General features: G+C 38.1%; 1 pseudogene across 1 annotated transcript; it reads right to left on the bottom strand.

The window, feature by feature from the left end:
- Positions 1-16923: 16923 nt before the first annotated feature.
- Positions 16924-17896, bottom strand: LOC311597349 (phosphatidylinositol transfer protein beta isoform-like; annotated as a pseudogene). The gene has a single exon. The product of its transcript is annotated as a phosphatidylinositol transfer protein beta isoform-like (transcript).
- Positions 17897-27225: the final 9329 nt, after the last annotated feature.

Raw genomic sequence — 27225 nt, 5'->3', positions numbered from 1 at the left:
AAATACTTTTTAGTTCCATTCATTTATTTGCAAATTTCAGGATATCTTTGTTTTTAATAGCTGAGTAGTATTCTGTTGTGTAAATGTACCATAGTCTCTTTTTTTAATTCAATGGAGGGATATTGAGGTTGTTTCCAGATTCTGACAATTATGAATAAAGATACTATGAACATAGTTGAGCAAATGTCCTTGTGGTGTGGTGGAATATGTTTTGGGTATATGTACCCAGGAATGGTATGGCTGAGTTTTTAGATAGAGCTATTACCAATTTTCTGATAAACCATGAAATTTGTTTCTACAGTGGTTGTACAAGTTTGCACTCCCACCAGCAATACAGGAATGTTCCCCTTTCTCCACATCCTACCAGCATGTTCTGTCACTTGATTTCTGATCGTAACCATTCTGATATGTGTAAGATGGAATCTCAGAGTCATTTTGATTTGTATTTCCTTGATGACTAGGGGCATTGACTATTTCTTTATGTGCTTCTCAGTCATTTGATTCCTCTGATGAGCATTCTCTGTTTAGCTCTGTACTCCATTTTAAAATTGGATTATTTGGTTTATTGGTGTTTAATTTTTCGAAGTATTTATATATTTTGGATAGTAGCCCTCTGTAGCATTGGTGAAGATCTTTTTCTACTCTGTAGGCTGCCATTTTGTCCTATTGACAGCATCCTTCACTTTACAGAAGCTTTTCAGTTTCATGAGGCCCTTTTTATTAACTGTTCTGTTTAGGAAGATGTCTCCTGTACCAGTGAGTTCAAGGCTATCTCACTCTTTCTCTTTTATTAGATTTAGTGTATCTGGTTTTATGGGGGGGTGTCATTGACCCACTTTCACTTGAATTTTATGCAAGGATCTGCAAAGTGGTCCAAAAGCACAGAAAAATCACTTCAGACTTTGAGGAAACCATATTCTGAATTTTAATGTACTTCATCCCCTAATTGATATGTTGATTGCTAAGTCCCCAGTAATGGTGCTAAGGGTTGAAGTTTTTAGAAGGCGGTTAGGTTATGAACTTTCTGATAACTATGGAATTAGTGATCCTATGAGAGATATCTGAAAGAGCTTGGCTATTTACTTGTCTCCCGGCAGCATATGGATTGATTGCACAGAAATTCTCTTGGGGAAATTTCTTACCATGTACAGAATCTACCACCTTTCTAATCTTGGACTTCTTGACCTTTATAAATGTGTAGAAATAAAGCCTTATGGCTCATGAGTCAACCAGTTTACAGTGTGTTTTGTAACAGTACCCAGGTCACAAAAGCTAGAGGGCTAGCCAGTTCTGGTCATAATCCTTCAGTTCTGCCCCTATAGTATATTATCTGTTAGAGACAATATGAACAAATGAAAGAGTCTCTGTTTCAATAAGACCATGTACAAATAAGACAGTAGATATGATTGTCCCATGGCCTTAATTTGCTCACAGATGACAGCCACAAATGACATCACAATTCTCACCTCAAAGAGGATAAAGATAGTCTTTTCTAGAGACAAATATGAGTCACTATAGCTAGGAAATACAGATTCAGGTTACCCCAAATTCTATTTCTCAATGTGCCAACAGTTTCATAAAGTGCTCATAATAAGATAACCAAGGAAACCACAAATGAAGACATTTTATTTTATTTTTTTTAATTTTTATTGTTTCTTTTTAAGCATATACATTTATATTATTACACATGGTTAAAAATAAACTACATACAGCAGGAAGAACCATGAGACAATCAGGAATTATATATATGTTACATTCATAGTGATTTGGCTATTTGTATTTGGCAAACTTGAAATAAACATCTATCCTATTTTGTTGGGTCTAAATTTCTGAATGGAGATTAATATCTATCATATCTCATCTCTATTAACTTAAAACATCTGTCTTGATCTAAAAACATCTTAACCCCTAGCCTACTAAGCTTAATTGAAAGACTAAACTATCTGGTCTTCAAAGTCATCAGAGACTTGAGAAGTAGTAAAACTTAAATACTTGACTGAAGACACATTTTAAATACATTCTTAGAAACATCAGGTAGATAGGTTACTGACAGACAGGAAAACCCATTATAGGTCTCAGATCCTATCTGATGGCATTCTTGTTTGTTTTTTTCAGTTGAGGGTAGGTAATGATTTGTTAAATGAGTATAATGCAAAAGACTTTATCTATTAGCCACGAAGATTTTAGAACAGAAACAGAGGTAGTCAAGGGATGACTATTAAGCTAAAGATTGTCCAAGGGGCTGAAGAGATGGTGCAGAGGTTAAGAGCACTAGCAGAGGATCGAGCGTTTGTGCCCAGAACCCGCATTGTAGTTCACAATGCTGCGTAACCTCAGTTCCAAGGGACTCAACACCTCTTTTTACCCTCTGTGGACACTAGGCATGCACATGGCGCACATACAGACATGCAGGGAAAACACACTCATACATATAAGACAAAATACAATTTATATGAGGCTGTGTCTTAACTCTGAAGTTTTGTACCCATACAACTCAACTATAACGCAAGGTTTACTTCCAATACTTTAAAAGTGCTACTGCAGGCTGCTTACGATAATTAAGTAATACAAGTTAATTGTTAGTTGATCAAATCACGGTCATGCCAATTACTGGTCTATTTTTATCACTAGAGTATACACCCTAGGCTTAACAGATATGATTCTATAGATAGATAAAGTAAAATGGTTAGATAAGGTCTTCAAAAACCTCAGAGACCTACAGAATATGGCACTTAAAGATTTTTTTTTAATTTTAATGATTTTTTGACAATAAGACAGGTTACCTCCTGGCAACACCCAGCCTTCCTCAAAGATGATGAGCGTCAGTGAACTTCCTTATGGAGATGGCTTCAACTGTGGCAAACCAGCCACTGGGCAAAGTGTGCCGGTTTCTGGCACAGACAGAATTCTGCCTAAAAATGGGCAAGCTAGGATAGAGGCAGAGTCGATGGGCAAACTCTGCAAAGAGAATGTAAGCAAGTCCTCAATGGTTCCTGACTCACAAGTATGTCTTTCAGATATATTGGGCCAGAAGGCTAAAGATAATGCTCCAATGTTATAGAGAGTTTTGGGTGGCTGTTCATACAGCAACCTGTCTCTGTCATGTTCTCATTTGGAAGCTGTTAATATGCACTTCTTGTCTACTCAGATAATTAATTTTATTCCTTCTCAAGTCTCTAATAGGCTGAAGACCAGATAGTTTAGTTTTACAATTATGCTTAGTTGTTTAGGGGTTAAGATGTTTTTAGCTCTAGTTAGATGTTTTAAGTTGATAATGACAAAATATGATAGATATTGATATACATTCAGAATTTTAGATGCACCAAGATAGGAAAGATGTTTTCTTCATGGTTGTCAAATATAAGTAGCCAAAACAATATGAATGTAACATTTGTATAATTCCTGATTGTTTCATGGTTCTTCTTACTGTAGATAGTTTATTGTATATGTGTGTAATAATATAAATGTATATGTAAAAAATTATTTAAAAACATTAAAAAAATAAGTTTTCATTTAATAGATAAATGAAACAGGGGTGAATTTGGAGGGATGAAACAGTTCCTTTCAGATGGTTTCTATTTCATTTTGAGTGTTAGCAGTGTGAGGCTAGATGTTGGAAGTTATTGATGATGTTTGATGTAACTGCTGTTTAGGGAGAATATTCGAATTCAAGACATGATTCTTATACTTCCTAAGAAATAGCTTACTGGAAAGGGAAACAGAAATCATTAAGAGTAGTAAGTGCTTTTTAACCTCATTCACATTTAAGAACCATTGGCTTGTCAGTACAGTCTGAAGAACTTTTAGTAAGCACATGAAACAGATATTGATCTCATTTTCCTGATAAAGATACTGGGGCTTGAAGAGGTAAGGACAATTAGCCAAAGGCAGTTAGTAGTTGAAAGTACAAGATTTCATAGTCATATTGGTCTGCATTACAATTCACTTTATCACTGTTCTGTAAAAGAAATAAATTATTTAAATTTTATTATGTTAATAATAAACACTGTATTCCAAAAGCTAGAACATCAATGAAGTTCAATGTGAAATAGACACATCTGAGGATGGGCAGTTTTGGACCAAGACTTAAGGAATAATATGTAAGTTAAGGAGAAGCAGATCTCAACCTTTTGATGCTTGAATAGCCCTTTCCCAGGGATCACATATCAGATATCCCGAATACCAGATATTTACATTACAATTCATAACAGTAGAACATTTCAGTTATGAAGGAGCAACAAAATTAATTTATGCTTGAGGGGTCACCACAACATAAGGATCGCAGTATTAGGAAGGTTGAGAACCACTGGTTTAGATGCTAATGTAGGTCACAGCACTGGCAGAGGCTTTGGCATAAGGAAGACCTTCTCTGAAATGTGTAGTTGTTTTTTCTCAGAGGCACACAAAGAAAATACACCAGAGATACTTCTTGGGAGGTTTTTGCTCAGGTTTACTTTATGCAATATCATTTGGATTTATTAATTCAAAAATTTAAGTTAAATTTGTATGTTGAATGAGGTTTTTTGATTTTTTTTTGCAGCTGTATTTTATCTTATTGTACCAAACATTTTGTACAAAGCTCCATTATTTCACAATATTGTGTGTACTGTACTGTAGACCATGTTCCAGGCCAAATGCAGGTCATTTAATTCTGTGATTCCAACTCGGTATCATCACCAGTTTGTACAGGACATCTGAAGGTGTACAAACAAATCCTTGATAATGTCTCCACTTTTAATGCAAGTCTCAAGGGTTAAAGAATGACTGGGCTTCTGTGGGAAACAAAGCATTTTTAGGGGCCCTCATTTTAGGACCTATTGACTTTCTGGAAGACTTAACACTTCCAGGGTTCAGTAGACAGAAACATGTGGCAGCTGAGAGACTTCAAGTGTTGGGACATAGTAGGGAGATAAGCAGAGCAGTGAATGACCTGCATGAACTTGGCAATAAAACGATTATTTTGAGCTTCTTAAAAGTAGATTAGAATCAAAAGTACAAACTTCATTTAAATTTTTTACAGTTTAAAAATAATTCTAGCCATATGCATATTCAAGCTTTTATAGTATCTTTGAAGCAGCCCTCCTTTATGATGTAACTTTATTTTTTAGAAATTCTTGACACATGCTGATTTACACTTTAATAAGGTTACTACATGTATTCCTATAGCCTACACATAATCAGCACTTTAAAAGCTATATATGAGTTTTTTCCACCTGGTTTAACATCCATTCTCTGGTGTTCTGGCTAGTTTTATGTCAGCTTGACCCAGGCTAGTATCATTTTGGAAGAGTGAACCTCAATTAAAAATGCCTCTACCAGATTGGTTTGTTGACAAGCCTCTGGTACATTTTTAAAAACCCTGATCTATGTAGGAGAGTACAGGTCACCGTGAGTGGTATCACACCTGTGCAAGTGGCCCTAGGTGCTTTCATAAAGCAGGTTGAGCATGCCATGTTGAGCAAGCAATGTTGAACAAGCCAGTAAGCAGCATTCCTCCATGGCCTGTCAATCAGTTCCTGCCCCCAAGCTCTTCCTCTGAGTTCCTGCTCTGACTTCTCTTGATGATGGATTACAAGCTATAAGAGGAAGTAAACTCTTTCCTCCACAACTTGATTTTGGTCATGGTGTTTTATCACAGCAATAGAAACCCAAGTATGACTCCTAAATTTTACTCATTGCTTCCTTGCTCCCCATAAAATGGCTTGTAGTGACTGGGTGTTCAATAAAAAAGAAACACAGATGGAAAGAAAAGACACATCTATTTAAAATTTACCTATACTGGGCACAGTGTACACTGAGGTACATTTCCCCTTTTAATGGAAAATCGGGAATGGACCAGAAACCAAAATTATGCAACTTTGTGAATCAGAAAGATGATGCCAAATGCAGGAAGTACCATCTTCCCCTCAAGTCATACTGTTCCATCTGCCACCTGATGCTGAAGTACACAGTGCAGCTGACTCTACTGCCTGCCCCACTTCCACACCATGGGGAATCTAACATCTAGGATGTAGCAGGAAGAATGGCTGAGAGCTCAAATCCTGCACAGAGACTTACCTGTCCAAGCATACAGCTGATAAGCAAGGATAAAATATCCTTCGGCAGGAGGTAAAAAACAAACACAAAACCAAAAACAAACAAAAACCTCAAAGCACATGAAACACAGGAACATACAGCCAGAGCTGGAAGGGAGAGAAAAAAAAGTGCCTGAAAACTTAAGATTCTTCTTTGACTTGGACCCTGAAGAAAACAAGTCTCTAGGCTCATAAACATCCAACTTAGCATCAGTCTACACAACAAGAGCTAGTGGCCTATGGCAATTGAACTGTAGAAGATGATAAGGACCTCCCCTTTTGCACCTGATATCTATGTCAAATGAGCTGAACCATATGGTGATGTTATGAGGAAGTAGAAACTTTAGGTGATGAAACATGATAGGTAGAGTGCTAAATAAAGGACTTATGGGAGATCCAAGATGGCCCTCAGCAGCATGGACTGTGTTTAGAAGCTTCAGTAAACGATTCAGGGAATTGCACGGAATTCTGAAGCAGGAACACCAAGATCTCCACCCTACTACAGCAGGAGTACTCCACAGTTCGAAAGGACGAAAATACAGAAAACCGGGAGGAGCGCAGATTTTCTCAGACCAGAGCGGCAGTGGTGGCAGCTGAGGTTTGCAGTTGGGAACCCTCCGGCAGAGGCAATTGGCATGGTAACCAGTGGAAATTGTTATAGGAGAGGGGACTCTGCAAGGTTTGGCCCCCGTGACCCAAGCTCAACCAGGCGCGTGGCTCATGCCCTGAGACCCAAACTGGACTCAGTGTGCGGTTTGGCCCCTGAGACCCTAGTAGAACTTGGTGCGTGGTTCGTCCCCTGAGACTCTAGCTGAGCTCAATGCGCAGTTTGGGCCCAGAGTCCCTAGCTGGATTCAGTATGCAGATTGGGTAAAAGGCTGGAAAAATATTGTAAGCTAATGGTCACAAGAAGCATGCAGGTGCAGCCATTTTAATATCTAACAAAATAGACTTTCAACCAAAATTAATCAAAAGGGATGAGGAAGGACATTTCATACTCATCAAAGGTAAAGTCAACCAAGATGACATCACAATTTTAAACATCTATGCTCCCAATACAAGGGCACCCATATTTGTAAAAGATCTATTATTTAAGCTTAAACTCCACACAATAATAGTGGCAGACTTCAACACCCGACTCTCACTGAAGGATAGGTCATTGAAACAGAAACTAAGCCGAGAAATAACATCATTGACCAATGCCATGAATCAAATGGATCTAACAGATATCTACAGAACCTTTCACCCAAACAAAAAGGAATATACCGTCTTCTCTGCACCCCATGGAACCTTCTCCAAAATTGATCATATAGTAGGTCACACAGCAAGCCTCAACAGATACAAGAGGATTGAAATGATACTTTGTATCCTATCAGATCACCATGGTCTTAGACTGCACATCATCAATAACAAAAAAAACCAAAAAGCCTACTCATACATGGAAACTAAACAACTCTCTACTTAATAACACCTGAGTCAGGGAAGAAATAAAGAATGAAATTAAGGACTTCCTGAAATTCAAAGAAAGTGAAGGAACAACATACTCAAATTTGTGGGATATATTGAAAGCAATGCTAAGAGGAAAATTCACAGCACTAAATGCCTTTAAAAGGAAATTGGAAATATCCCACATAAGCAACTTAATGACACAGCTGGAAGCACTAGGAAAAAAATGAAGCAAAAACACCAAGATGAGTAGATGTCTGGAAATAATCAAACTCAGGGATGAAATTAATAAATTAGAAACAAAGAAATCAACAAAAGCAAGAGCTGGTTCTTTGAGAAAATAACAAGATAGACAAATCCCTAGCCAAACTAACTAAAAGGCAGAGAGACAGTATCTAGATCAACAAAATCATCAATGAAAAGGGTGACAAAACAACAAACACTGAAGAAATACAAAGAATCATAAGATCTGACTTCAAGGGCATATATGCCACAAAATTTCAAAATCTAAGGGAAATGGAAAATTTTCATGATCAATTCCTCTTTCCAAAATTGAGTGAACAACAGGTAAACAAGCTAGATAGTCCCATTTCCCCTTTAGAAATAGAAGCAATCATTGATAGTCTCCCTACCAAAAAAGCCCAGGGCCAGATAGATGGTTTCAGTGCAGAATTCTACCAGACCTGCAAGGATGTGCTAATACCAATACCCTTCAAGCTACTTGAAAAGATAGAAATGCATGGAACATTACCAAATTCATTCTATGAGGCCATAGTCACATTGATACCTGAACCTCACAAAGACCCAACAAAGAAAGAGTATTTCAGACCAATTTCTTTTATGAACATTGATGCAAAAATATTCTATAAAATGCTTGCAAAACAAATACAAGAACACATCAAATATATCATTCACCAGGACCAGGTAGGCTTCATTTCAGGCATGCAGGGATGTTTTAACATACAGAAATCCATCAATGTAATCCACCATATAAATAAACTAAAAATAAAAAAAACACATAAATCATCTCCTTAGATGCAGAGAAAGCATTTGATAAAATCTAACACTCATTCATGTTTAAAGTTTTTGAGAGATCAGGGATACAAGGCACATACCTCAACATAATAAAGGCTATATACAGCAAGCCAATAGCCAAAATGAAATTTAATGGTGACATACTCAAGGAAATTACTCTAAAATTGTTACCAGACTAGGCTGCCCACTCTTTCCATATCTCTTCAACATAGTACTGAAAGTTCTAGCCAGAACTATAAGACAACAAAAGAAGATCAAGGCTATCCAAATGGGACAGGACGAAGTTAAATTATTCCTATTTGCAGATGATATGACAATGTACATAAGTGACCCCCTAAATTCCACCAGAGAACTCCTACAGCTCATAAAACCTTCAGCAAATTGGATGTATACAAAATTAACTCAAAAAAGTCTGTAGCCTTCCTATATACAAATGACAATCATGCAAAGGAAGAAATTAGGAAAAGTACACCCTTCTCATTAGCCACAAGCAATATAAAATATTTAGGAGTTACTCTAACCAAGCAAGTGAAGGACTTCTTTGAAAATAATTTCAAAACTCTGAAGAAAGACATTAAAGATGACATGGGAAGATGGAATGATCTTCCTTGATCATGGATTGGGAGAATTAACATAGTAAAAATGGCCATCTTACCAAAAGCAATCTATAGATTCAATGCAATCCCTATCAAAATACCTACACAATTTTTTAAAGACATTGAAAGTTCAATTCTCAACTTCATATGGAAAAACAAAAAACCATGAAGAGCTAAAACAATCTTGTACAATAAAAGATCCTCTTGAGGAATCTCCACACCTGATCTTAAGCTGTACTATAAAGCAATAATAATTAAAACAGCATAGTACAGGCACAGCAATAACAGGTTGATTAGTGGAATCGAATCAACGACCCCGATATGAATCCACACACATATGGTCTCTTGATTTTTGACAAAGAAGCTAAATCTATTCAATGGAAAAAGGATAGCATCTTCAACAAATGGTGCTGGTCTAACTGGATGTCTACGTGTAAAAAAAATTCAACTGGACCCGTATTTGTCACCATGCATAAAACTCAAGTTCAAGTGGTTCAAAGACCTCAACAATAAACCAGAGACACTAAATCAGTTAGAAGAAAATGTGGGGAAGAACCTGGAACACATTGGCACAGGAGACAACTTTCTGAACAAAACACCAACAGCCCAGGCCTTAAGATCAACAATTAATAAGTGGGACCTCATGAGGCTGAAAAGCTTCTGTAAGGCAGGAGACACTGCCAACAGAATAAAGTGACAGCCTACAGACTGGGAAAATATCTTCACCAACCCTACATCTGACAAAGGTCTAATATCAAAAATATATAAAGAACTGAAGAAATTAAACACCACCAAACCAAGTTAACCTAATTGAGAAATGGGGCTTGGATCTAAACAGAGAAATCCCAACAGAGGAATATTGAATGGCTTAGAAACACTTAAAGAAATGCTCAACCTCCTTAGTCACCAGGGAAATGCAAATCAAAACAACTATGAGATTCCATCTTATACCGATCAGAATGACTAAGAAAAAAATTCAAGTCACACCACAGGCTGGCAAGAATGCGGGGAGAGAGGAACACTCCTTCATTGCTGTTGGGAATGCAAACTGGTACAGCCACTTTGGAAATCTATCTGGCCCTATCTCAGAAAACTGGGAATAAGGCTTCTGCAAGACTCAGCTATTCCATTCATTGGAATATATCCAGAATATGTTCCAGCACATAACAAGAAGATTTGCTCAACCATGTTCACAGCAGCCTTATTCATAATAGCCAGAACATGGAAACAGCCTAAGTGTCTCTCAGTAGAAGAATGGATAAAGAAACTGTGGTACATTTATACTATGGAATACTACTCAGCTATTAAAAACAAGGAATTCCTGAAATTTGTGGGCAAATGGATTGAATGAGAAATGATCATAATGAGTGAGTTAACCCAGAAGCAGAAAGACTCAAATGGTATATATTCACTTATATCTGGATCTTAGCCCAAGGGGCATGTCCCATGAAAGTCTTCACTTACCAGGAAAGTGGGACAGAGGAGAGGACGTTCTATTGGGACTCTAGGTGAGAGAATCATGGGAGAATGGGGAAATAGAAGGATCCAGAGTGTCCTAGAAATCTACAAGAAGAACATTATGATGGGCAGACCTGGGCCCAGGGTTCCTGCTCAAACTATGTCACCAGCCAAAGACAATACCTGCAGTAAACTTCAAACCCCTATTCAGATCTAGCCAGTGGACAGGACATTCTCCACAGTTGAGTGGAGAATGGATACTGGCTTTCACATGAACTCTGGTGCCCCATATTTGACCACATCCCCTGCATGAGTAGGCCTGGTGGCACTCAGAGGAAGGATAGCAGGCTACCAAGAAGAGATTTGATTCCCTATGAGTATATACAGGCAGAAAAGATCCCCCTCATTCACAGTCATAGGGGAGGGGAGTAAGGGGGAAAACTGGAGGGAGGGAGGAATGGGAGAATACAAGGGATGGGATAACTACTGAGATGTAATATGAATAAATTAATAAAATATATTAAAGAAAAAAGAAAAGAAAAGAACTTATGCCTCTGAGCAGGTGGCAGAGCCTACACAAATAAAACAATGGTAATGATCAGTGTGGATTCTCCTCAAAAGTTGATTGTGGGAAAGATTAAGCTTTGTCTCAGGTGGAAGCAGTCTTGGCGGGCTTTACCCTTGGGGCACACCATGAATACCTTGTGAGAGACTGTTTGGAGCCTTCCTGGGCTTGGAATTCAGGAAGCCTACCTAGGAACCCCACCGTGGCTATTGTTTTCCTAATTGACCCTCGAAGGGAGAAGGGACTGCCCTTTACATATGACTGGGAAGGTGGGGGAGAGAAAAACAAGAGGTAGAAGGAGAGAAGGGAAGGCGCGGGGAGAGAGGAAGGGACCGGACCAACTCGTGGGACTGAGACACCTAAGGACCCGTCCTGCCGAACGGATTCCAGGAGGTTTTAATCTTCTGTCCCTTTAACATTTTTTTCCTTCTTGTATATGCTAGTTGGGTTGTATAATAAAGTTTAATTGTTAATAAACTGAGCCAACAGTTGATGTCTTACACACTGCTCTCTTTTGAATATTTGTGTCCCTCATAAATTGAAATCCTGCTTTTGGGTTTTATTTTTAAATTTTTTATTTTTTTTAGCATATACATTTATATTATTATACATGGTTAAAATAAACTACATATAGCAGGAAGAACCAGGAGACAATCAGGAATTATATAAATGTTACATTCATAGTGACTTGGCCATTTCTATTTGGCCAACTTGAAGTAAACATCTTTCCTATCTTGTTGGGTCTAAATTTCTGAATGAAGATTAATATCTATCATATCTCATCCCTATTAACTTAAGACATCTGTCTTGATCTAAAAACATCTTAACCCTTAACCCCTAACCTACTATGCTTAGTTGAAAGTTTAAACTATATGGTCTTCAAATCCATCAGAGACTTGAGAAAGGATAAAAACTAAATACCTGAGTGAACCCAGAGTGAGGGTTAGCAGCTTCCAAAATGAAAAAAGTAACAAACAGGGTTCCTCTGTCTAATAACTTTTGCTGTCCTGGAACTTGCTGTGTATACCATGCTGGCCTCGAACTCACAGAGATCACCTGCCTCTGTCTCCCGAGTGCTGGGATTATGGTGGGACCCAAGGAGCACAAGTCTCTTTTGCTATGTGAAATCACAGGAAGATGATATAGTCTATAAACAAAATGGAGGGCCTTCCCCAGACACAAGCTCTCAACATCATGATCTCTGACATTTTGGGCCCGAAAATTATAAGAAGCACAATTCTACTGTTTGTAAGCCAAATGGTCTATGACATTTTGTACTACCAACTCACAAAATGAACTAAAACAACCTTGTGGCTGACAGAGCAGCTTAATGAAGCAGAAACATAAAAAGTAAGCATTGAGAACTAGGGCTTGGAGTTATGGCTGTCACTACAACTGTTGCCTCCAGGTACCTTTATGAATTTAGTGTACCCCAAAGATAATAATTATACTTCATCTAAGCTGTTTGTGGACTCAAAAGGGAAGGACCTGCGCTGAAATAAGTGTATATAGGGCTGAATGTACTTTTTTCCTGCCAAAAATAACTAGAGAGATGAGGTTTTTGTTTGTTTACTGTTTCTTCTTTATTTTTAAAAATTGTGACATAAAGAAGAAATATGGATTGAAATTTCTCCTCCTCCCGGAAGAAGGAAATAAAATATTTTGAATGGATGTCTTATTGCTTAATTTAAATATTTTTATACTTATAAAATAAAATGAGCATATTTGGTTTAATTAGTAGTTGACAAATTGTAAAAAGTAGTCATAACAAACAAAAGAAAAGATACTGCTGTTTTCAACAACTTATATGACTATATACTTAACCAGATAATTTGTATATTGTATTACCGAATGAATTGTATTTAATGTCCTGGCCCCTCTATTGACTAAAACATAAAGGTTGTCAATAGTTAGATAATTGATTTTAGGAATCACTTTTTACACCTCAGAATTTAGTAGACTGAACTTCAATCTGAAGAAAATATTTTAAAACTCATTTACCTTTTCTGTTCTTTATCTTGACTTTGAGTCTAAATTGTATTAAAAAGGTTGAGATTTGATAGTAAGATGGTATTCTTTTCATGGAAGAACTTTTTGTCTTACTAGAAAGCAGAAGCTACTCACAAGAGCTTGGCTTGATGTTGACTGAGTATTCCCATATTTGTGACAAGTAACATTTTAAGAGAAATTTTGCTCCCTTGTTTGCACTCATGCAGATCCACGTGTCTGGGCTTAATGTTCAGAAAACATAGGCATTACACAGATAGTAAGGGCTATATAGATTTTACCAGTTTTCCAATTTTCACTTGGAAAGCTTAGGGCAAATTGGTTGAGATGAGAAAACTGTCAAACAGTGAAAAGTTACTTAAAGAACAAGAGACACATCAAGAATTCTGCTTATTAGGATGCAGACTGGGCTAAAGAGAAACCATTGCAAAAGATAGTTCTCAGTGGGTGGGGAATCTCACGAATCAGTAACCCTGAAGAAGACACAGGCTGAAAGGTAATTTAAGATCTCCATGAGTATGCTAGAGATGCAGAACTCTTAGGTCAGATTCAGAAATGGCTGTTAAAAGGCAACAAGAAGGCCATTTGTTTGAGCTGTATCTGAGAGAGCAACTCTCTCAGGGCTGACAGAGGACAGCAGCTGGTGAGATCTACCAGCTTTGGTACAAAGCTGTCTCAGGGGATAAGCAGAACAACACCCCAGCAAGGTACAAATGGCTTTCATCCTCTCTGGACATCATCTTTGCTTGATTTCACTTTTTAAAGTGCACAAGAGTAGTGCCTGCCATCACCAGATTTCATGTCCAGCAAGAATCTCAGAACATTATCTTACTTTAGTAATAGCACCTTGACAGATTTAAGGAAAGTCTTTGAAATGAAAATATTTTAAATTTACAGTGGGTTCCAAATGAAATGCCTAGCATCGTTATTAACTAGGCAATAACATATCATACAGAAAGGATGCATACATAAAATAGAGGCACGGATTGGAGTTAAACTGCCAGAAAGCAGTCCTAGGAGCCACTAGAAGCGAGAAGAGGCAAAGGCAGACTCTTTCATAGAGCCTTCAAAGAAAGTCTCATCCTTTTGGTATATTGTGCATAATTGCAAAAGACAACTCTCTCTCTGTGTGGGACAACTCACAGATCAATAACCTTGAAGGACACTTGGGCTGAAAGGCTTCTAGTCTCCAGATTGGAAGATGATGAATTTATGTAATGTTAAGCCAGTAAGATCTTCAGTAATTTGCTATTGCAGATCTAGAAAACTGAATCCAAGTGTCAGAAACTCTGTGAAATTGCCCATGAGAGTGGCAAGTTCCTGCTAGCCACCGCATCTGACTGTATGTAGAAAGGTTTCCTCAGATTCATCGACAACAGCTTATTTGTCAGTAGAGCAAGTTTCTGCATGAGAGACAGGAAATTGCTCAAGTGAGAACCTTATTATACACTGTCTCATTTGTAGAAATTGTATGTATGTGGAGAATAGCACATGGGGAAACATTCAAATAGAAATTGAGTGTCAACTCACCAGTAGATAACTGGCTCCCAAAGGGATTTGGCATATAGTTATAAAAATGAAAGTTATACCTGATTTCCAAAGTATGAAATAAGATGATAAATATAAACACAGGTGTGTTACTTTTGCCACATAAAGTGGTACAGCAGGAAGAGTTCATAGCACCAGAGGATCCCAAGAGATGTTATTGTGAAAGTAAAGTGCAAAAATGCCAATTGGTTTTTTAAAAATAATCAATTATGTCTAACAAATGAATGAAATACACCACACATGATAGATATTTAATGATGTCAATCACAAGCTGGTTCTGCTGCCATATTGCTAAAGATTAGTTGATTCTTCAGATTTTATGTTTTATGTATGAAATGCTTTTGGAGCAGTATCTAAACAAGTCAAATTCAACCCAAATTCTGACCATTACTTTTCTTTCTTTATATAAAGAAGATTCAACTATATATATTTCAATTAAATATATATTTGAATCATATACATATATATATGATTCCTTTTTGTGATCAAATTTATTTTTGCTTCAATTTCACTTACTTCATTTTACTGTAATTTACTCAAGACTGCCAAGTAAACTGGGTATTTTACATTCACCACACATCCCCTCAGTCTCCACAGTTGAGTCCACACAGGGCTTTCTTTTCCCTGTGTGCCTCAGCTCCTCATGCGACCACAGCTGTCCATGAGTTAGTTCCACTGGGGAAGAGACTGGGCTCTCCAGTGCCCAGGGTTGGCAACAGCCTGTCTGGTGCAGACCGTCTGGTGAAGACTTTTCCACCAATGTGACCAAACCCATCTCCCAGCAGTGCCCAGAGACTAGATACCAGCCTTTATCTTGACTGAGAGGACACATGGAGCCCAGGGTTTGCTGCTGAGGATAACAGGACATTGCAGTGCGGTAGGGATCTCTGTCATGGCTCCCGGGGGACACAGGACATGGGAGGAAGGGCATGGAGGGCGACTGCCAGCAGGGGGGCTACTGATGGGCGCTGACTGCCAGCAGGGGGGCTACTGATGGGCGCTGACTGCCAGCAGGGGGGCTACTGATGGGCGCTGACTGCCAGCGGGGGGGCTACTGATGTGCGCTGACTGCAGGGGTGGTGCGTTCTGGAGGGATGGAGGTTAAAGGACAGTGTGCGACCTGAAGGGTTCAACAGTGTGATTCCAGTCAGGCTTCCAGGACTGACAAGAGGAAAACAGCATCAGGCAGAAATCTGATAAAACATAAAATAAAAAAATATTTCCTAGCTAGTGGTCCTTCTTTAAAAAAAAAAAAAGAAAGAAAAAAGAAAAAGGGGAGAAAGAGGAGAAGGAGGGTGAAGGAGGAAGCAGTGTTGGCAGCAATGCTCAGGGTCTTGCTGGGCTTCAGGATGGTGACAGCCCTGTGCCATAGTCAAATTGTTCCCAGCTCACTGTCAACACTTGCTCCTGGCTTGGACTGCAACAGGAACAGAGCTCAATGTGACCGCTGTCCGACTCCTTAACCAGAGTCTGAATATTGTCTAGTGTTCACTATAAATCACAAACCATCATCACTGTTTTTTGCTAGACTTGATGTAGAAAAATACTTGAAATTCAAAATACAAAAATCCAGTAAAAAGTGGCAATTAAAAAAAAAAAAAAAGAATTTCCCCAACCCTTGGGCAATCAGTAAAGAGCTTTAATTTTACTCCTGGAGAGATATTGTGAATTTGGCTGGATGACAGTGGCCACTCAAAAATAAATAGTTATAAATACATCCAGAGTTTACATTCTAGGTTCACTGGTGTATCTTGAATTTGAAGGAATTGTTCTGTAGGAGAGTCAGTTGCTGATGGGATGAAATAAGTGTGTGTGGCAACTTGAGCCAGAAACATAACCAAAGACTGCACACTGGTCTGTACCTGGCCTTCGTGAAGCACACTAGCCAGCACTACATGGCACACGTGGCACACATGGCACACGTGGCACACATGGCACATGTGGCACACATGGCAGTTCATTTGTCCATCAAGGGCATCATGTAGATGATTATTAAAAATCTGTTCCAGGTATATATGTTGAAAATATTTTCCTTAGTATTTTTGCTGAGGATAGGTTCAGTACTTTGGAGAAATTGTACTGATCCCATCTATGTTTGCATGTACATATATACATAACATATAGCTACAGACACACACTCACACACACATACATACATACAAGTGTGTGCATCTGTGTGTGTGTGTGTGTACATGCGTGCTAGTCATCACAGGCACACACTGGAAATGTCAACACTGAGAGACACTGGCCACATCTTCACTCATCACTGGCTGCACTTGTTCTTCCCACTTGGCTTTGACTCCTTAGACAGTTTGATATGTCTCTGACCTACAGGGGACTCATTTAGGCATTAGCAGCCAACATGCCTCGGACAGAACCCTTCTTAATGCTTTATTTCTAGTTCTTTCTGAGTCTCATCCTCCATTCTCATAATGTCTTTCATTGTCAGGTCAATCCACTTGTTGATCCAACAAAAGAAGTGGTGATGTAAGTTTGTAAATATCCATTTTTCTTGCTTCTGAATGCAGTGCTCGACTCTGCTCTGCAGCCCCCACCACTTGAACTTGATGGTCACCAGCTTGTAGGCACACATCTTAGGACAGCAGGGGTGTCTGCCAGTTCTTTCTTCCAGTTAGGTGGCAGAGGGCGTCTCTTGGTCTTGACAGACTGGAATAATGCAGGGTTTTCATCAGCTTCCTAGTATGCTGGTTCAACCTGACTTCGATGGGCAATGTCTACGTGGCCGATTTCTATGGTTTTCCAAACTGTGGATCCAAACTGTGAACTTTTTCTAAGGTTCCCAAGTCAGGTTTGTGCCATGTTTCAATCTTGATGAAGAAGTCATCTCTCATATATTGATTCATTACAATTGTTCTGCAGTAGGGGCAAGCATTCCAGGCTTTCTCGTGGAACACCAAGGAGCATCGGGAGCAACCATCCTCACAAACGCAGGGACTTTGCTCTTCAGTTCATAAATTTTGGGTGTGTACTGTCCCTTCTCTCTATCCTTTTCATAAGGTTCCTTCTTCAGGGCTTCAATTCCTTCTCCACCACCAGTTTCCTTCTTACTCGCTTCTACAAGAGAGTAAAGCTGCCCAGCCTGATACTCCTGAACGGAACACGGCAAAACCACATGGAATTCCTTAATCAGCACTGTCTTCTGAGAACCCCCTCACAGCTGCCTCTGCCAGCGACCACCACCGAGCCTCTCAACTATATATGTTTCATAAACACACACACACACACACACACACACACACACACACACACACACACACTTCATGACAACTCTGAAAAATCTCCCAATTCTATTCCTTTGCTCTCCTTATAGGGAGTCTATCATTCACCCACTTCAAGGACATTTGCCGTCCATGCAATCTGGTCACTGCTTCCTTAGTTCTAAGACCAACTCTTTTTGTCACTGCTATCTAGCTTCATGACACACTTTCAATATTTCAAGTTTCCCAATTTTGGTCAGACCTCTGGGAACTGTAACATTTCCTTTTTTATTTTGTCAAGGAACATGAAGCAAATAATCCTTTTAATACTTGAGGAAGAGGAAATGAGATTTTTTTAAAACCCAGGTAAAAAGGATCCAGAAAGGTACGAGTGTTTTCACATTAAATACTGTTGCACAATTGCATGTCATCCAATAAATTCATATATCATTTAAAGGGAGCTTTCTTGTGTAGCTAATTAGACAAATTACTCAAGTAAATAGTATCTGGAACATGCAGGGGATGGAGAAACAAACTAAGATGAAAAACGTTCTGGAAAAGTGTCACAAAAAGAAAATGGAAATATTGGCACATTTCCATATGTCCTGAAATAATATGTCTTTATATTTCTATTCAGGTCTATTACTTATTCAAGCCTCCTCCTCCATCATATGCTTTCTTTCTACATCCTGTGGGGATCACTCTGCCATTGTGTCAGCAGATCACTTACTACACAGTTAAATCTGTATTGATACTTTGTAAATTGTGTGTCTGTGTGTTGGTCCTTAGTGAGTGAGATCAAGTAGATGCCTACAAAGTGGTCTCTAAATGTTGAATGCAGATTGACCACTACAATGAACTATTTATACTTTCCCAGATAGTTATACATTTCCAGATAGTTAAAATAAAGTATTTGTGCCAATTTGTTTCCAATGAGGGTACTGACAATTCAGTGATCCATAGTTTTAACTTCAATGAGGTTTAACATGGTCTCTTTGAGTAAATAATATGATTGAGGAAATGTGCTTTGTGTGACTATTTGATGTCATGGCCAAGACCACCCTTATCTACTGAATTGTCCTACTAACTGAGTGGATCCCTATAAATGAGTGGCTGATTTTCAGAAGGTGGGCTCAGTAAGAGAAAAGCAGAATGGAAACAGTGATGTCTGTGAGACCAGAAGAATAAATCTAAATGTGGCCCACAGATAACGACACCTACCCCTGGATCCTATTTAGCAAACCCTTACCTTCTTGTTTTCTTAAGGACATGCTCATCTAGGCTTAGAACTGTCATCTGTGGACCAACAACTTCTTTTGTTTGGCTTCTAGGTTTTTATCTCATATATATACTTTGTTTCCATGAAGCCTGTGGCTAAATTGGCTGAGACTGCACTAGAAAATGAGGCACAGAGAAGCTCTGAAATAGAGAAATGATAGGAATTGAATGTGAGAGAATGGAAAGCTAAAATAATCTTTGGGGTGCATTAGAAGGTTCTGTCTGGTTGCAGAATAAATGGCTCATTAATATTTATACCATGGGTGTGACTAAATATTTTAATGGAAACTTATTTCCTAAGTAACCTGCCACTCTGCTACTGACTTAATGATGGTCACCCATCCAGTAGCTCAAGTATAGCATCTGAAGCACAGATCCTTTCTGTCCTCAGGACAGCTGAGCTGTGTTCTTTCACCAGAAAAGATACTAAGGAGTTATGAAAATATGTGTTCTCTGGAGGACCGGATGAAAATACAGCTGCTATGTAACAGTCATAATGATAATAGTAATTACTGTTTTTTTTTTATGGGAACAACAGAAATCTAAGAGACTAAGGCTGATTTTATCTTTAAAAAATAAAAATTAGTGAGAGCTAAAATTACTGGAAGAAAAATTAAGCATGTTATTATTTGTTTGTTCTTTAGACACAAAGGTTCAGAAACTTCAGGGAAAACTTCTTATCAGGACCATTCAAATGACTTCCCTACGTTTTCATTGAGCCAGAAACCATGGTGAAGCTTTTATGGATATTTTATTCTTTCAAAGAAGCAGACACTCTATTGCCCACTAAGAACCTTCAGAATCCACAGCTTTGCAGAAAGGATTAACTTAAAAAAAAAACACTATTATCGAGCTTTGTAGAGACTTTCTGCTTTGCCTCAAGTCACATGGTTTTTATCACCCTGAAAGTAAACACAAAAGGCATAAAAGCAGATGGTTAGAAGGTCAAACACATTACTAGAAGTTGGATAGAGCATCTTTCTCCATTAGCTTGTGATATAGTTAGGTGATTAGACAGTGAATGGGAGTCCAGGCAGAGATGAAAATCAGCAATGTGGGATGCAACAGGACATGTTATGGAGGAAGCTGCTCTGGTCCAGATAAAATTTCCCTGATGAGGTAGAATAAGATAGAGAAGAAGGAAGGAGGAGATGGAGAATAAGGAGGAGAATGAGAAGGAAAAAGAGAAGAGAAGGGCAATATGAGATCTCTAAGAGAGAGAGAGAGAGAGAGAGAGAGAGAGAGAGAGAGAGAGAGAGAGAATGTGTCATTTATGTAGGCAAATTAAATAAGGAAAACCTGCTTGGAGAGAAGTGAGGAAAATGTTGAGAGGTCAGTTGACCTTAAAGGGTTCTTGAAAACATTCTAAGCATCTTAAACCTTCTTTCATTGTAATGGAAAATAGCAGAAGGATTTTGCATGTGAAAATTTTCATCAAATTTGCCTATTGGAAAGGTCATTCAGATTTAGTAATTGGAGCCATTGATGATCAGAAGTTGATGCTATGTTGGTTTTATTTTTTTACTCAACTAGATTAGAATAATGTGGTCAAACATGAGTCAAAAAAATTAAAGTATTACACTTGAAATAATATGATTTACAAGATCAGGTTGCTTTTCGTGTTTGTTAGCTCTTTGTCAATTTGACACAAGGTAGGGTCATCTGGGAAGAAGAAACCTCAGCTGAGAAAATGCTTCTATTCTTCAGGCTAGGAAAAATTATCTTGATTAATAGGTGATGTAGAAGGACTCAGTCAGGAAAGCAGGCTGAGCAAGCCATGGTGAGCAAGACAGTAAACAGTGATCCTCTAAGGTCTGTTTCAATTTCTACCTCCAGGCTGTTGGCCTGGTTGAGTTCCTGTCTTGGCTTCCTTCATGATGGGCTGTATGCTGTAAAATGAAATTAAGTCTTTCTTCTCCTGCTCTCCCCCCAGAAATAAATGGTACAGTTCAGGTAAATTATCTTCCACAGTGTTAATTGGTCTCATTTAATACATTAAAGATTTAGGTGCAAAGATTAATGTTTCTCAAGAAGGAATTTTCAAGATTGCAACAGAAAAATATTTCATTCTCAGTTTACTGCCTTGCTGAAATTGAAGCCAATACCACAATATTACCTAAAATTTAAACTGTTGGGTAGCCCTACAACTTTCAAATTGGCCATCTTTTATGGACATGTCAACTATTTTCTTTAAAAAATTCCCCTCTCCTATTATTCCCTTTAGATACCAAAATCTGTGGAAGCATAAATCTCTTATTTAAAAAAGTTTTATTTTAAATTGTGTGTATATATCACACAATTCTTCTATACATTTTAATTGTCCCTAGATAATTGCTCATACGTGCCATGTAAATGGCTGCCATATTGCTTAAAGAACAAGAAAAATCTAGACAAATTCAATTCTCTAAACACACTTTACTTGAAATTAGTTGAATACATAGTTTCAGAATCGAATCCATAGAGAAGATAGACTTTCTACTTATAATTTACTTTTAAATAGAACATGTAAAAATATGAGTATAGAGTATATAGACATATACATGTGACATAGTAAAGCAAATGGCATAATTGTAGGTTCTGAGTGGAAAGTAAATGTATGTCTATCACAAAACATTTTGATGGTTTTCATAATTAAAAGTAATAGGGAAAATTCTATGAAATAAAGAGGAATTAATAAAGCAATTAAGGCAATGAAGTATTATTGCATTGATCAGATAAGACCCAATGATGTATAGACCCTGTTAGTCAGGAGTTCTGGGGAACCTTGGTTGTATTGAAGAATAACAGTGTGAGTAGGTAATCCAAGATTAAAGAAGATCAAAAATGTTTTCAAGAATCCAACTTTTGCAGTTAGAATTGTAGTAGGAACATTGATTAAAGCAAAGTAGGATGACGGTATTTAAAAAGAAAACTTGCCTGAATAGGATGGAGTGGAGGTGCCTTATAGATCATCAAGTTAGAAGCATCATGTTGGCAGTTAGGTAGAGAACTCAGGAAGATATTACATCAGAGTTGGCCAATAGAGTAATGAAAGCCTTCGAAGCATAAAAAATCTCAAGAGAGAGTTTTGTAAAGTGAGTTTTAAAAGAAATGGTTCAGAGTAAAGCCCTGCTACACTAGTGCTTTTAGTGCATAAACAGAACAAAGGAATTATGCAAGAAAACTTCAGGGAAAGCTAGAGAATGGAGAGAATAGCAATAAGGAGGTTGGAAGGAGGACATTTTAGAAAAGAGCCACTTATGAAGAGTGTCACATGCAGTTGAACGCTCAAGCATGGTAGAAATGGAAAAAGACAAAGCCCCATAGCAATGCCCTTTGGGAGATTGTGATAAGATCTCCATACATGGTTAGGTGAAGAGGCTCTGGTGTAAGGAGTGGACTAGTCCATGGTATGATGGCAGCACTAGAGGTAGGCTCAATTGGAGAGAGTGGGTCACTAAAAATTAGTTCCCAGGGACTATATTTTGCTCTGGCCTCTTTTCCTTGTTGTCTGATTTGTGTTCACTAAGAAATAAATATGCTTCTTTAATGCATGTTCATCCCAACATGATGCTCTATTTGAGCTCATGGGAACAAGTACCCATGTAAGGAACACTCTGAAACAGTGATTCAGAATAAAACCTTTTTTAAATGAATGTAGCTGAAGTACTATAAAATTAACTGAATAGATGCCAGATGCTAAGAGGCTAAGTGTAGATGCCAGAGACTAAGAGAATATGTGGAAACTGGAAAAACTAATCTAACTGCTTTGAGGAATAGTACCGTGAGAAAAGAGATAGGCTGAAATTGGGAAGAAATTATAGACAAAGAAATAGATTTATTCTTTAATGAGTGACAAATAGCCATTTTGATTATATCTATGCAAATTTTAAGGAGGAAAAGTTTCAGAGGGGGATAGTGTAAGATCTCTTGGAGATTGTGAGATGCAGAGCAGAGGCATGGAAAAGAGGCCTACCTGTGCCCACAAGAGAGGTGGAAAGCACTTGCAGAGACATGTTTGTTATGTGTGTTCTACATACACAACACACAGTGGCTATTGTAAGAAAGAAGAGGCATGGTGGCAGTGACTCCAGCTTTGATGGCAGCAGCATAAGGTAGATGGTCATACAGCATCTACAGTCAGGAAAGATAGGGAGCAGAAGGGAGATTGGTGATTGGTTTTCTATTTTCCTTTTACCCAGGCCAGGACTGTGCCCATGGGACTGTTCATCACACAGTCATGATGATCTTCCTATCTCAGATAACCCTTTCTGTAAATGCTTTTGTAGACACATTCAGGTCTGTGTGATACTCCTAGGTGATTCCAAATATCATATACTTGGCAATCAAGACCAATCATCAGAAATATCTTTATTGTCTCCAACCTAGTGTAGAAGGCAAGGACATTTCTTAAGAAGAGAAAGGAAGTTCAAAAGTCAAAGTTTATGCTGAAGATAAGAAAGTTAAGATAATCAGTGAGAAGGGAGAATGAGATGATTATAAGAATAGAGTGATTTTTGAGCCATGATAAAAACTAATGAGATTGGAGACCACAAGTCCCATCATCATTTTGCTCTTGAATGTCTTTATTCTACTTGTGCGGGTGAATGCAGTGACAGCAGATGTTTGGGGTCATCTATCTTGAGTTTTTCACAGCGGGATACATGGTATAGGAGTTGAGGGCCTTGAAAAGGGTAGGGAGGTCTGGAATTCTAAGGCTGAAAGGGACGGGTTTGGTGACAGAAGGAAGCTATTAAGTAGAGAGAAAATGGAAGCAGATGGTAAAGTGAGATGCTGAATAATTGTAAAAAGAGAAAATTGGAGCTAAAGAGAGTGCCTATGGATAATTCACTATGTAGTGCTTCATGCTTTTATTAGTAAAATGGCATTATGTAGGGTTTCCAAGGTTCCTATAGTTCTAGACATTTACATTTCTGAGTAGAAATGGAGCTGGAAGAATTCTGTTAGGTGTCAAGAGTGTACAGAGGCCACAGAGTACAATGCAGTTCAAAGCCAGGAATGATATCTTGAGCTGACAGCGCTTCTGGGACATCACCTACACAGGGGTGAAATGAATGACAGGACCCCCATGAAAGCTAGCTTAAACCCTGAAGTTTTGAGTGGTACCAAGTCTGCCTGAGCAAGACAGGAAAAATTCAGAAATCACACAGTTTTGGCATTTTACCAATGGCTGGTCTTTTCAACTGTCAAAGATTGGGTCACTTTTTACATTTTTTTCTAGTTGGTGGAATTTAAAATATTTTTCATTTAGAATTCTACTTATATGAAACTTTAAAATTATAACTATAACATATCACACACACACACACACACACACACACACACACACACACACAGAGAGAGAGAGAGAGAGAGAGAGAGAGAGAGAGAGAGAGAGAGAGAGAGAGAGAACTTACAATTTTAATAATTTTATGTGCCTTAAAATACACTGCTATGACTAGCTTTCTAAAATTGAACATAGACTCTCCTAAGAGTCTTGCATAGTGATTGTAGAGATAACATTGGTCTGTTAATATGACCATAATGAATTGCTTTGATTGTTAATTGGTGCAGGAAAGCACAGCCCATTTCAGGTGGCACCATTCCTTAGGCAGAGGGTCCTGAACAGTTAAAAGAGAAGAAAGGTAACTGAGAACATCCAGACAGGCAAGCAATGGCTCATTTATTATGGATTTGACATGGCTATCTGCTTGAGTTACTGCCTATACTTCCTACAAATGAAGGACTGTAATTTTTAATTGTAGCCCAAATAAGCCCTTTCCTCTCCTCTTGTTCTATGTCAGCTTATTTTATCAGTGCCACTTGAAAAGCATAGGAAACTTTGCTGAATTACATTTAACCTAGAAGTTCTCTACAGGATAATCTATTAATGTGTATCAAATAACCCTAACTATAACTACTCCAATTAATTATCACTACATGACTTCATTCCCATTATCATTATCTTCAAGAGCTTAATTATCTTTTTATTTCAGATTGACCAGAGAAAACTTATGTGGAAAATTGGTCTCTCTTTGTGATTTTATTTTGCTTTTGCCTTTTAAGCTTTCCTATGTCCCTTCTCTTAATGTCTTTCTGTAAAGTCAAGCTTACCTGCAGACTAAACATGCAACACTTGACAGCACACTTTAATGTGTTGCTTGGATACAGATGTTAGGAAATATAGGAGCACAATTTATACCTCATTCGGTTGCTAAGGAGACTGGGGAAGCTTTAGGATTTTCCTTTAAGAATCATAATCAAAAACTGGAAAAATGTATTGAGGGTTTTAGAAGAAAAACATGTTAAGATGTGGACTAATTGTATTTCTGCAGTGAGATGTGAATATTTATAAGCATCTGTAGTTGCCTGCTTGTGGGATAAATATTGCTTTATGAATCACTTCCAGTGAGTTGATCACATTACATGGCATGTGGGGGTGGTCAGCATTTTGAAATGTAAACACAAGCTACCCTTGTAAATTATTTCATAAGGCAAGCTATAAGTACATTTTTTGGTTTTTAAAGGAATAACACTTAAAAGCATTTAATTGTACAAACCTTCCTTTCATAATTGGAGCCTGGGACTTGCAGAAGGAAAAAAAAAATCTTTGTTCATGTGAACTCCACTGGAAAATCATCTCTAGAAAAACACAAGAAGTTAATTTGTAGGATCTATTTTGTTTCTCCAGCTACAAGAAAACATTATACCTGTCCGAAATTTCCTTAGCTCTAAACCGTGACAGGCACGCTTAACATTATGAAGGCTGAGTGAGTGGTAAGTTGAGGTTAGCCAGAACAACTGGCTCCCCAGCCTAGCTAAGTGAACTTAGTAACAGGAATATATCATTGTGTGCTTAGACATAACGACTTGTGAAGGTGTGAATGTTCTCTTCAGAGATTGTCTTTAACAAAGCTCAGTGTTCTTGTTATAGCTCATCGTCTTCTAAAATCTGCTGCAGCCTAGCTGTAGTACCCTGTCTCTTGCCTCTGTGCACAGAGCCCAAACAGTGCTAAAAAGGGAAATGGAACATATGGTAATAGATTCTCTGAAGCTTTGATGCCGGGCTGCAATCAGCAACCACAGTGAAAGAAGCAATGGCAACCATGAACTCTCCCCCAAGGGCCTCATTAACTTGGCCAATTGAGCAACTGTAGAGGAAAACAGTACCACCTACTTGAGAAAGGAAATCAGCCTAAACCCTAGGATTTCCTTAGTTGAAAGAAGTTTGAACTGGAAGAAAAAATTAAGTTTAGAAAAAAAAAAGCCAGAATAAATAGAACTGAACAAAGGCACCCTTTTCCAAAAGCGCCTTTTAAAAAAATATATTTATTCATTTTTATTTTCTTTGTGGATGTTTTTCCTGCATGTATGTCTGTGCACCGTGTACATGCAGTATTCTTGGAGGTCCTAAGAAGGTGTCAGATTTTCTGAAGCTGGAGTTATGGACATTTATTAGATACCATGTGGGTCCTGGGAACTAAATCCTTGTCCAACACAAAAGCAACAAGTTCCCTGAAGAACCATTTTTCACGGGCACACAAAACACCTTTCCTTCAGAAATAACACTTTACAGTTTTTGAATGTGCACTTAGGTTGAAGATGTCAGGAGATCATTGACATATGGAACATGAAGACTCTGTTTACCCCTCAGTAACAGTTGGTTGGTGAGAGGTCACTCTTTTCTCAGCTTCTCCAAAGTGACAATGAGAATTGCACTGTTGAGTTTCAGAAGTTCATCTGACTTTCCGGTTCTGAAGGATTCCATACAATCCTCCGAGTTCCTTCATGAAAAGACAATGGTTTGCAGATATTTCTAACGTATTTTTAAAAGATTATAATATAATCATTTCCCTTTTCTTTTTCTCACTCCTAATTCTCCCATATACTCCTCCTTGATCTTTTTCAAATTCATGGTATCTTTTTTTTAAATGAACTGTTGTTACAATTGCACAAACACACACACACACACACACACACACACACACGTAGTATATGTTTTCAGTTCTGGCCATTTGTTA

This window comes from Acomys minous (assembly GCF_964271855.1).
Source record: "Acomys minous genome assembly, chromosome: 5".
Classification (NCBI taxonomy): Eukaryota; Metazoa; Chordata; class Mammalia; order Rodentia; family Muridae; genus Acomys; species Acomys minous.
The sequence above is the reverse complement of the archived record's forward strand: the minus strand, read 5'-3'. Positions and strand labels throughout refer to the sequence as shown.